Source organism: Myotis brandtii, unplaced genomic scaffold (genome assembly GCF_000412655.1).
Source record: "Myotis brandtii unplaced genomic scaffold, ASM41265v1 scaffold196, whole genome shotgun sequence".
NCBI classification, from domain to species: domain Eukaryota; kingdom Metazoa; phylum Chordata; class Mammalia; order Chiroptera; family Vespertilionidae; genus Myotis; species Myotis brandtii.
Window position 1 is genome coordinate 6551244 of NW_005357311.1, and position 11654 is coordinate 6562897.

The following is an 11654-nucleotide window of genomic DNA, read 5'->3' on the forward strand; positions in this document are numbered from 1 at the left end:
AGCATCTTATTTCTCTTTGTATTTAGCATTGTTTTACCTAACTTAGGAATTATTCATATTATCATAGAACCATAAAATATTGGACATGGAAGAGATCTTGGAGCTCATTTTCGCCAATTTCCCATTTTTAGATGATGAAACCGAGGCTTAGAGATGTCACACGGCGTGCCTACAAGGTCACAATTGTATTAAGTGTAGTATTTTATCTGGACAGGCTAACTGCTGAAAAACAAAACAAAACACAACCCTTGAATCTTAGTGGCATATACGAAACCTAGGAGCTTATTATTTAGTCACATCATAGTCTATTTTGGTCTTTTGGAATGGGGTTGGTGTGTTCTATGCAATCATTTAGAGACTATGTGTTTTCACCATCTTTTAGGGCCTCAGAGACTGGCTCCTCTGCATCTAACCAGCAGACAAGGAAACAGAGAGACAGTATAGAAAAGGCACACTTGCTCTCAAGTCTCTTAAACCCAAATTGACAAATCACTTCCACTCATATGACATTGGTAAGATAGCCTTGTGGTGCCATCTAGATGCAAAGGAAGCTGGGAAATGCAGTTTAGCTGTGTATCCAGGAAAAGAGAACAGGTGTAGTGAACATCTAGCTAGTTTTGCCATACTCCTCTTTCCATAAAGTAGTGGTTTTTAAAGTGTCATCCCAGCAGCATTAGTATCACCTGAAAACTTATTAGAAATGCAGATTCTCAGAACCAACCCACACATAGAGAATCAGAAGCTCTGGGTAATTCTTGTGATTTTGATGTATGCTAAAATTTGAGAACCATTGACATCCTATTAAACATACATCAGTGGTTCTCAACCCTGGCTACACATTAGAATAACCTAGGGAAACCTAAAACAAAACAAAATTGCCTGGACTCCATCATGATCAATTCAATCAGAATATCTAGAAGGGGACCCACACATTGATATTTTAGAATAAAAATTGCTGGTTAATGACACATTTGACAACTCCCTCAAGATTGTCAGCAATACCTTCTGTAACACCAACTGCTTGGACCCCCTGGCCAAGGTCATCCATGACAACTTTGGCAATGTGAAGGGACTCATGACCACAGTCCATGCCATCATTGCCACCCAGAAGACCATGGATGGCCTGCCCCTCTGGTAAGCTGTGGTTTGATGGCTGAGGGTATGCCCAGAACATTGTCCATGCATATACTGGCACTGCCAAGGCTGTGGGCAAGGTCAGCCCTGAGCTGAATGGGAAGTTCACTGGCATGGCCTTGCATGCCTCCACCCCCAACATTTCAGTTGTGGATCTGACCTGCCGCCTGGAGAAAGCTGCAAAATATAATGACATCAAGAAGGTGGTGAAGCAGGCGTCAGGCAGCATCCTGAGCTATACTGAGTATCAAACTGTCTCCTGTGACTTTAACAGTGACACCCACTCCTCTACCTTCAGTGCTGTGGTTGGCATTGCCCTCAACGACCACTTTGTCAAACTAATTTTTTTTAAAAAATCTTTATTGTTCAGATTACATTTGTTCCTCTTCCCCCCCCCCATTATGGTACATATGGCCTCCAAGGAGAGTAAGAGCTCCCTAGACAGCCCTAGTGAGAAGGAGAGAGAATTCCTGGTGTACTGCAGGAATTTTTAAAACATGCAAGACCTAACTATTTAGTCAGGGGCATTGACCTCTTTCCCCCCTTAGATTGTCAAATAAAAAACTGACAATAGTCAACACAACGCAACAATAGTTGTCCAGTATGAATGAACCAAAACTATACCTATTTTTTTGTCAGATCCCCCCAAAATATAATATTGGTGTGAGCACAATTTTAATAGTTTATGTGTTGAATATCTCTAATCTAGTGTGTTAAGTGAAAGCAGGGGAGTGGGTTTTCTCACATTGATAGCTGCTGGGAGAGCACATGATCCTGATTGGCATGTGGACATTAGGGAGGTCAGGTCGTTATCTTGAGTGACACCTCTATAGAGTCTGAAAAAAAAATGTAGGGACACTTATCTCTCTGTATTTGGTGTGCTTTTGGAAAAGAGAAAATAAATCACATGTCACATGGTTGCATAGATTTTTTTTTTTTTTACATGCAGTTTGCTGATAATGGTGAAATTTTAGTCGAGTCTACATCACCTAAAAAAGTTCTCAGGAAGTTCATCCATCCACTCCGGCCTTCTAGTGAGACAGCTTAATCCTGTAGTATTTTCAAGCAAAATAGCTCATTGACAGATCAAAATAGCTAGCTTTTTTGCCTTAATCTTGATGGAATTAAGATTAGAATCTATCTCTACTTACAACTAAGTGGTTTTCTGGTCTATATTTGCAAGATTATCTAAAATACTAGATAAAAGCTTATATTGGTTAGTGAAACTCTCCTCAACTTGTGCTTGAAGTGAGTGCTCTTTAAAAAATGCTTTGGATGACAGTAGTGATGGATTAAAGCTGGAAACAAGACAGAAATTGGTACTACATTTGATAGAGAGTAGATGAATCATTTCAGGGTTAATAGTCTCACAGCAAAACACCCACACTTAAACTTCGGAATGGATATAGATGGTTCAGTCTATTCAGACATCCTGGCAAGACTGAATTTAGGATCCTAGTAGGATGTTGGTTGGTGAGAAGCATAATTTTCAAGGAAGTAATCACAAAGCTGGGTGTTGACAGCTTCGAGTTCAAATTTCATACTCTCCAATATTACATACATCACTCGATATCTGTGGATCTTTTGTTTTGCTACCTGTAAATTATGTTTCATTATGTTTCTCTGACATAGATCTCATTGTAGTTCTCAACTACTTCATACTTCAAGGATTAGGAAAGAATTAAAAATATTTGTGAGAAAATTATAGTCATTCAAAAGACACATAATGTTTCCCTACAAAATTCTTTACTCTCTGTGCCTGTTACAATAATGAGGAAGTCTTAGACCACTTAGGTACTGGAGACAATGTGAAGCATGAGTTCAGGGTGAGCTGTGAAGCAAGTTCTGTCTGGAGTCTGACATGAGTGTTGTTTACTTGGCTTTGATCATTTCTGTGAGCAAGGGGGAAATCTGACTTTTTCAGAAAACCATTTTACTCTGTGGGTTCATGATTGTGGCTGACAAATGGAGAGGTAAATTGACAGTGACTTCCAAGCTAAGAATATTGTGTGTGTTTACCACTGTTGGGAGCCAGAATTTTGTCAGTTAGTATGATATCTATTTAGCTTCTGTTATTAAGGTTTCCAACTGAGAAAAAACACAAACAAACCCCCAAACCCAGCAAAATTCTATTGTTCTCAATGAAAAAAAGCCTTTTAAAAGCTAGAGAGGTTCACTGTTGGCACTGGCTGTTCCTGTGGAGGAGCTTGATGAGACTGTGTTAAACTGTTGTCAAGGGATAATGGGGAAATTCTTTCATCATCAGCAAATATTGAGTCAGCATGGACTTGGCGAAAGTCAGGAGGCCAGGTTGTGGGGATGCAAAGTGTTTATGGCATCCTAAACAGGCAGCATAACACTGTGGTAAGGGGCTGGGCGGGAATCCTGGCTCAGCATCCAATATATGTACAACTGTGGCCAACTGACTTCTTAAGTCTAAATGAGCTCATCTGTGAAATGGGAGCATTATCACTTACCTTGTAGGTTTGTTGTGAGGCTTACATTAGGTAACGTGTTGCAAATATTTGGCAATGTCAAGGCCTGGCCTGTAGAATGTGCTCTCCCTTCTCTGGTCTTTCCTTTTTGGTCCCATTTGTAAATATAAATGTGCTGGTAGCTTTTCAGACTCTCTATAATATTCCATAAATTACTCAATTTCTCTGTGGATCTTTTTTACTACCTATAAAGTATGATTCACCATGTTTCTCACACACCTATCTCCCTATCTCATTGTAGATCTTACTCAAACACTTCATATTTCAATTAAAGATCCCAGGTGTTCATTGCTCTCAGGAAGGATTTTGAATAATCATTTACATTTTAGTATAATTTCATGTCACTTACCTCCCTCTACCTCTGTATGTAGTAGGAGTTCTAACTTAGATGCAGCACATGCTACAACTCAATCATTTCTAGAAGATAAGGTGGGAGACCTGTGGGAGTCAGTTGCATGAGATTCGGAGTTAGAACTGATCCCAAAAGGAGTTAGAAATGAGGTGGCCAGGTTTGGGTCAAGGGCAGTGTCCAGGAGCAGAGGAGAGGGCTGATTCTCAGTATAGCACTATGTTAATCCTGCAGGCCTGATGCAGTGCTACATAGCATCCTGGCCCACTCACTGCCTTTGGGCAAACCTGAGGCCTGATGTGGCTGCTATTGGGGGCTGTGAATAAAATTCCTGTTGGTATTGGCAGCAATGGGAGATGGCAATTTCAGTGGAAACATTAGCACTGTCAGCATAAGGCATTGTGTGCTTTGGACCAAATGATATTGGGCCTCTGTTGCAGTAATGGCACCATTTTCAAGCTTTGGTGGCTGCAGGGAGTTAAAGATAATTTCAAATTTTTCTTGTCACTCATCCCACCAAGAAGTGGAGCGTATTTCCTCTTTGGTCTCATGACTTCTCTTGACCAGTGAAATGTGGTAGAAATGATGCTGTGTAACTTCAGAGCTGGGTTGCAGGAGATCTGCAGTGTTTCACCTCACTGCTTAGAACACTCTTGGGATCCACTGCCCGTGCTGTGAGAAAGCCCAGACAGCCCCGTGGAGAGGAGGGCTGAGGTAGCACCAGTTGCCAGCCATGAGTGGGCTCATTTTGGACTGGGCCATCCCAAGGTCTCAGATGACACCATGTGAAGCATAAGAATCATTGGCCAACCCATGGACTCAAGGGAAGTAATAAATTCCAGATGCTTTAAGCTGTGGAAATTTGGAATAATTTATAGATTCCCAAACAGTGACTATTTGAAGTGCAGGAAATAGTGCCAAAGAGCTAAAAGAGAAAAGGAGGAAAACAGCAAACCCCATGGGATAGTCCACAGGACTAGTTAAGACAGGACACTTGAGATGCCTTCATAGGACTTCCAGACTATAGTGAAGAAACTTTGTTTGGGGGGAGATGGAATCTTCATTTGTAAGAAAGGGATGCTAGTACCAACCTCCTGGTTGTGGTACAGATTAAGTGGGGTAATGCATGTGAAATAATTAGTGCAAATTTTGGCATGGACTCAGTAAGTAGTAGCCATTATTGTTACCCTCATTTTATCTGAAGTTAGCCCACTAATTTGCCACTCAACAGAAAATAGCCACATTAGTTGTATATACATTTTATTTCCACAGCTAGGTGAAAACTCTCCAAAGGGTCAACACTGTAGTTTATATTTCTTGATGTGATGTAGGCGCTGAATAAATATGTGTTGGCTGATTGGCTAGAAGCAGGGTAGACTATATCTCTTTTAGGATTCTAGTCTCCTTCACTTTAGGCTCCTGTGCTAGTTTGTAATTTTAGCTAAATTTCTAAATCTGAAAGATGAAAACTAATCGAACCTTCACTAACATGGGCACTTATTAGAAGGATACATGGATGTCTCATGTATATTTCAGGTAGTACTATAAATCCAAGCACTGTATTGTCAAGGGTTTTGTTTGTTTTATTGTCATTAGCTGAATCAGCTACACCCCTATCGTGAGCTCCAGGTTGCTCTCTAGAGATATGCACAGCTTTGTTCAGTCAAGGTCAGGTACCAAAATAGAGTTACAGTTACTGACAGAACAGCCTCTTCAGGGCTTGTGGAGCTGAATCCTTATACATTGCATGAAGCTATGAGATAGTAGTAGGTGACTGGCCCTTTAAGTCAATTAGTTAGTGGTCATTATCACCTGTGCCATAAATATAAGCAGTCGCTAGGGTTTCCCAGCCAATCAGCTGACTGTGTTCCCTGCACTGTTCTGTCTTTCAGCTGGGATGAGGGTATGTAGTCTTGGTCTATTATGGCAACAACAGGTTTTGTGTGTGTGTGTGTGTGTGTGTGTGTGTGTAGGCATCTGTGGGTGACATGTGTTAAACATAAGGCTCTATGACCAATACAGCCTACTCTAGCTTCTTTTAGAATCTGGGCGCTTATATCTATTCATAGAAAATTCCATGTGTGTGGGGCAGTGGGAATTTTATCATTTTTCAGGAGGACAATAAATGGTTTTAAACATTAGTTTAGACAAAGTATCTAAAGTCTCCTCCAACATATTCTATTCTCTACCAGGGACTCCTGGTCTAAAAAGAGCAGAAAGACTTACTAAACAGTTCCTCTAAATAGAATGTGTGAAATGAGTAGCTGTGGCTCTTGACATATAGATGATGGAAAGGAGTAAATTATGTAAAGAATTATGTAAAAATCCTCCCTTGAATTTCAGATTAATGATTGGTTTTATATTTAGACAGTGTCCCTTTTCCAGGAGCTTGAAGCAGGGCTGACTTTATAAACTTAATAACTATTTATGTGGTATGATTTGGGAAGCACCCAGGAGAATTTTCTGCCTCAGTATAGTTTCTTGACCAAAATGATCCAGGCTTTGAAATCCCACAATTACAGAGGTGTGTTCTTTTAGGTTAACTATTACCTCCTTAACTAGTCCTCTTTGTTGGAATTAGATAATTCAGTACGTCACATGTTTTGGTGTAAGTTCTTTTATTCAGCAATTCACCCATAATGAGAGGTGTGTGTGTGTGTGTGTGTGTGTGTGTGTGTGTGTGTGTGTTAGTCACAGGTTTACCGCTATAGATCACCATGAAAATTTTGCACAGGGCTTTATTTTATTTTATTTATTTATTGTTGACACTATTACATATGTTCTCCAATCCCCCATTTACCGACCTCACAGGGCTTTATTTTTAGTCAGGATCCTTTTGGGGGCACAACCTTAACATTCTTGATATAAAATAGGGAATTCTTTCAGTGATCACATTTTAAAACCCAGGTAAGGATTCTGATTTGCCTAGCTGTTATCGTGTTACTACCTCTTGGGCCAATCACTGTAACCATAGATTTAAAGACTTGAGACCAGTCAGTGTAGGCCACATGCCTCGGAGACCCTGAAAGCGGGGAGGGTAGGGCACTGTGATTGGAAGCACATAGACTCAGGGAAGAGAGCTCCCTGAAGATAGCAATGAGGTTGCTGCCTTCCCTAGAAAAGGGAGAATGAGGAAAGTCCTGAGGGGACACAAATGATGTTAATCACCAGACTCTTTGACTCAAAAGCATCTCCAGAATTTTATGGTGTAAAACAATTCATTCTAATCTGAAGGGCATAGGCACTACATGTTTCAAACATATGGATCACATGTTTGGAATACGTGTACTCCTGGGGGAGGGATGATTCTGCCTCTCTGTGATTAAGATGAAAAAAATCAGCACCAAATAGATGCATTTGGCCACAGGGTGCTATAATACAAACATGTCATATGTGAATGTGCTAATTATGACACTAAGATGTTTCACAATTGTGTATCAAAAGGGTGTTTTCTAGACTATAACTTCTCAATAGTGATGCTATTGTCTCCAAGAGGGTGAAGACTGGTTGGTGAGGGGAAAACTTAGATGTTGCCCTTCCATAGGGCTACAGTACATAAACAGATATGCAATATCATGAGGGGGTCAATTAGGAAAAATACCTAAAAAGACTCCTTAGATGGATAATAATGAAAAAAAAAAGTGGTTCTACATCCAAGCAACTTAATGTATCTTAGGAAGATGTGAACCAGATGCTATGAAACTTGTGATTAGAGATGCAACATGATTTGTTAAAATAGAACCTGGACTTGGATCCAGCTCACTGTCTGACTGTGTGGAAATGGACAAGTAAGTTAACCTTTCTGCATCTTAATCTCCTCATAGTGATGCTTTGCAGTCAATCCCTCCCTAAACCAGTGCCCCCAGGCAACCATTGATCTGCTTTCTGTCACTACAGTTTCAGGATTAGGGATTTCCTATAAATAGAATCATAGTCTGAAGTCTTTTGTCTGACTTCTCTTTCTCATCATGGTTTTGAGATGCACCCATGTCATTGCTACTATTAGCATTCCATTCCTTTTTATTGCTGAGTTGTAGTCCACTTGTCATTTATGGGGCGTTTGGGTTCTCTCCAGTTTGGGACTGGAGAGCATAATGAATAATGCTGCTATGAACATTTGTGTGCGAGTCTTTGTGGTGACATATTTTTCTAAACACTTTTTTTTCACACTTAGTTCTTGCTGCCAGGTACCAGATATGCTACTTGGTAAATACTTACATAAACTACATCATGAAAAACAAGACAAAAAGAGGCAAGAAAAAACCCCCAATTAGATGAATTTGATAAATTCTTTTTGAAATGCTGAGGATTTTACAAGTGCTACAATTAGCATATTTCAAAAAAATACTTGAAATGTACAAAGGTATGTGAAATTGAAAAAGGTACCCCAAAACATACAAAATAATCATAATAGGGGTGCATGGGAAGAGATCAGCCAAAGAACTTGTATGCATATGTGCATAACCCATGGGCACAGACAGTAGGGTGGTGAGGCCTGGGTGGAGGATGGGGGCAGGCTAGAAGAGTCAATGGGGGGAGAAAGGGACATATGTAATACTTTCAACAATAAAGACTTAATTTTAACAATAGTGATAAAATGCTGTAAAACTTATGCATAATTATGTAAAATACAAAATTAGGTTCCAAGTGTTTTGGGGCAAATGGGTTATAAGAAACTTAATTTATAATCCCTTATTCAGAATTTTAGACAAAAATCATTAGGAAATTGATTATTAGGCAAAATAGATTTCAGGTAAACACATTTAAGGCAAATTCACTTCAGAAAAATTTCCGTATTAATGGAAAGGAATTTGGGCAGTTTAATTGGACATAGATGGCAAAGGAAGAGGTTGAAGCTGGATTGCTTCTCATATTTCTCTTGCAGGCTGCTGGGTAGATAGAAGTGTCATTCATGGGGATGGGGATCCAGGAATGGAAGGAGAATTTATGGTGGGCAGATAATGAGTTCAGGTTTATTTGTGGTGAGTTTGAGCTGCTTGGAAGACACCCAGGTAGAAGCGTCCAGTAGGCATATTGATGGAGGTCGGGGTGGAAATCTGGTTTGGAGAGATGTACAGAGCCACTAGCACACAGGTGTTCAGATGTGTGTGAGCACATGGGGGAAATGGTTGGGTCTAGAGGACTCTGTAGGAGACTGTTATTCCAGTGAGGCTTTCCCTCTGTGCCTTCAGGAAGCTCCTCTAGAAGTTCTGATGCACCAGCCATGCCCACAGTGCCTGGTACACACGGCTTCGGCTCACTCGTGTGCATCTGGGTGTTTCTAACAACAGTATGGCTTCATACCTCTGATCCTCTACTTTGGGCCCATGCCTACATTCTGTGAATAATTAGAGGTTGGTGTGTGTGAAAAGCTATAAAGAAAAGCTTAAGAGACTCCCTGAAAACCACATAAATGGCACTGCTTCAGAGCTCCTCCCACAGAGGGTAACATAAGAAAGGAGTGGAGAGTGTGGCTGAGGCCTTTGGTGGTCATGTCACCTCCCCACTGCCTACCTCTGGCTCCAGCCATAGCTGTGGCAGATGGTTCTGGTGAACTCAGACTCACCTGTCATTACTCTGATGTCTGCCCTGAGGCCTTCTCTGATTCTGTGGAACCCTATGCAATTGCAGCACAGAGATGCAGGGGTGCCAATGCTCCCCTGACTCAGTGGGCATTGGGAGCCAGCCTCCCTACCACTCTGTAGAACGGCATCTGTGATGGTGAGCATAGAACCCAGGGTCATTACGGTCCTTCACACCAGGAAGATTGTGGTTGTACCGCCTCTAGAAAAAGGACCTGTGAGACTCCCTAATAGAGAAAAATCTCCAAGACATTAAGAAAAAACAAAAACAAAAAATCAAGCATTTCAAAATAGTGGGTGCAAAGAGTGTCATTGTATTTTGAGTTTTTTAAACAGAAGTTGTCTAAATAGCACCCCTTCTCCTCTTGGATCACGTGCAGGCTGTTAAATCGCTGGCATCATGCCCCACAGGAGGCTGTGGTGTCTGGGAGGGAAGAGCTCCTTTCCGAGGTCTGCTGGGCACACTTGTCATGCACTGTGGCACTGTGTCCTGTAGATGGCGATAAATCTCCATCTTCTGAGCCTCCCTCCTGGCTTTAAGTCCCTCCGAACATTCCTTCCTAGTAAAGAAAAATGACAGGCATTCCTTCACAATCGACCTCTGAGAAAGCTCTTCCTTGCCTTTTAGTTCTTGAAAGGCCTTGGAACACTGGCAAGAGTCCAGTGTTTGGGATATCGAAGTCTAAGTGAGGAAGGAGCTGCTGCATTTGAGTCCTTGGAGCCGGGATATGTTGGCAGGAAATGCAGGTCGTAAAGAGCTCCCAGGACCGCCTCCCTGCTTCTCCCAGGAGCTCAGTGGTTCTCAGTAGTTCTGACCCTTCCTACAGGAGCATGGCGTTCGATCCACAAGGTGGCTAATGCAAACATGAGCCAACCTTTCAGTTTTTTTTTGTTTTGTTTTTTTGGCGCATATTCATGGGCCAAGTGCTTTAGAAATCTCATTCAACCCTTCCAGGTAGTTTCTATTATTATTCTGTTATTGAAATAGGTGAAATGCTTTGGTCAGTTATGGGATTTGATCACTGTACTGCCTCAAGGACATGTCTGAATGCACCCTCAAGCCTCTTGAAATGGAGCCTTGTGGTGGGGTCGGGGATCCGTGTCTGTAGGGAGTGTGGCTCAGGCCACGGGGCTCGGGCTGTCTGCAAGGAGCACGAGGGCACCCTGGAGGGGGTGAAAGAGTTCCCAAGAGAAACAAGATATGTGTGGGAGCCAGAAAAGAGGATTGTCCTTGTCGGTGCTGCCAGGGCCCAGCACCACCTGTGACTTGGGACTGGATTTAATGTAGGGTATAATGCACCACCAAATGCGTTAAGAGTTTTCAGTTTGATTTTTTTAAAAAAAAGCTATTTTGAGCCATTTATGTGCACTCTCCCACTTAGTCTCACACAACACTATCAGGTATAATGATCTCTTCTACAGACGAGGAAACTGAGGCTCAGAGTGGTTAAGTAACTTCCCGAAGGTCTCACAGAAAGCCAGTGGCAGAGCCCTGGTCTGACTTACTCTGGTTTGCTCTGAGCCACTCTCTGAGGCAGACTCCTCCTTCTGTGCTCATTAGCTGGACCGGTCAGAGTGTGGAAGCGTCAGCGTGACCGCTCCCATAGGCAGACGCAGAGACGTAGAGACGGGGCATGGCCTTTGCTGGAACTCTGAATGACAAGCTCCTCTGTGCCTGTCCTGTCAGAGCAGACATGATTCAGGCTGTAAGGAAGTAAATGAAATGTAAAGGGGATTTTTGGAAACCCTAGAACTGCCAGACCTGAAGGAATGACAGCATTTCTGCTCACTGGCTAGGACTGTGGGAGAGAGATTTGCAGGCTGGGACGCAGGCCCTGTACATCTTGAATGAAATCCTGAGGTCAGTCACCTGCTTCTAGCCCTTCGCCTGTTTATATGGCTAATGTTAACGCTATTGGTACTTTATTCAACGGAATGTATTCAATAACAACATTACTACTCAGGACACCTTGGTTGCAGCAGGGCGTGTCGTGGATGGGATGGCTCACTCCTGGGGTCAGTGGGGTGATTGACATTGCAGCCACATTCCTCCCCCATGGAATGCTCAGAGAGCTCTTACTGTGTTATCGACAT

At 42.0% G+C, this 11654-nt stretch overlaps 1 pseudogene; it reads left to right on the forward strand.

Moving 5' to 3' along the window:
* Positions 1-961: 961 nt before the first annotated feature.
* Positions 962-1472, forward strand: LOC102258900 (annotated as a pseudogene).
* The last annotated feature ends 10182 nt before the right edge of the window (positions 1473-11654 follow it).